The sequence below is a fragment of the Pyxicephalus adspersus genome, chromosome 2, assembly GCF_032062135.1.
Source record: "Pyxicephalus adspersus chromosome 2, UCB_Pads_2.0, whole genome shotgun sequence".
Classification (NCBI taxonomy): domain Eukaryota; kingdom Metazoa; phylum Chordata; class Amphibia; order Anura; family Pyxicephalidae; genus Pyxicephalus; species Pyxicephalus adspersus.
The window spans coordinates 117,888,660-117,889,356 of NC_092859.1; the positions used below are offsets into that span (position 1 = coordinate 117,888,660).

The 697-nt window shown below is 33.0% G+C and overlaps 1 protein-coding gene across 1 annotated transcript in view; it reads left to right on the forward strand.

Moving 5' to 3' along the window:
- The window catches only part of VPS13C (vacuolar protein sorting 13 homolog C), a 122,883-nt gene that overhangs the window by 31,599 nt on the left and 90,587 nt on the right, over positions 1-697 (forward strand). The gene's annotated exons all lie outside the window — the stretch shown is intronic.

The window sequence follows — 697 nt, forward strand, 5'->3', positions numbered from 1 at the left end:
GATTGGAAAGGAGATTACATAACAAACCCCCAAAAAACAAACGGAAACATTTTACAAACAACTTTATTCAAAATAAAAATTTGCTAAAAAGTCACATTAAAATATAAAACACATAAAAAAAACAAAACACACCACTTAAATTTACATGACAAAAAAAATAAAAAGATCAAACAAAACACATGTAAACCCACACTTTTTTTTAATGCCAAAATAGTTAAAAAATGGCCCAACAAATATTGCATTCAAAAAATACTTACCAAACCAATATGCAATTTTGACCTATCAAGGTTGGAAAACTGGATTAGGAAAAAATGTATGCAGGACAAACATTTCAAAGTGATAATAAAGGCAGAATATGGCCACAAACACAATAACATAGCATTATCATTGACTTCAAAATCACAAAATGGACATTGAAACATTCAGTTTCAAAAATAAAAGCGGCAACTGTGCTAAAGGGTAAGCAAAGTATCAAATGCAGCAACATTACACATTATACATACATACATACATACATACATACATATATACATATCTCTATAGAAACAAGAACGTGCTTGTGACTTTTGTGGGAAAACCTAGTCCGATGACAAAGCCGAGGTTTAGCCTGCGGAAAGTCACAATATTTACCCCCAGGCGGCTCCTCCGATCAGACATCGTAAGCGTTTAGATAGGCGCCTATGTAGAGGAGCTGAAC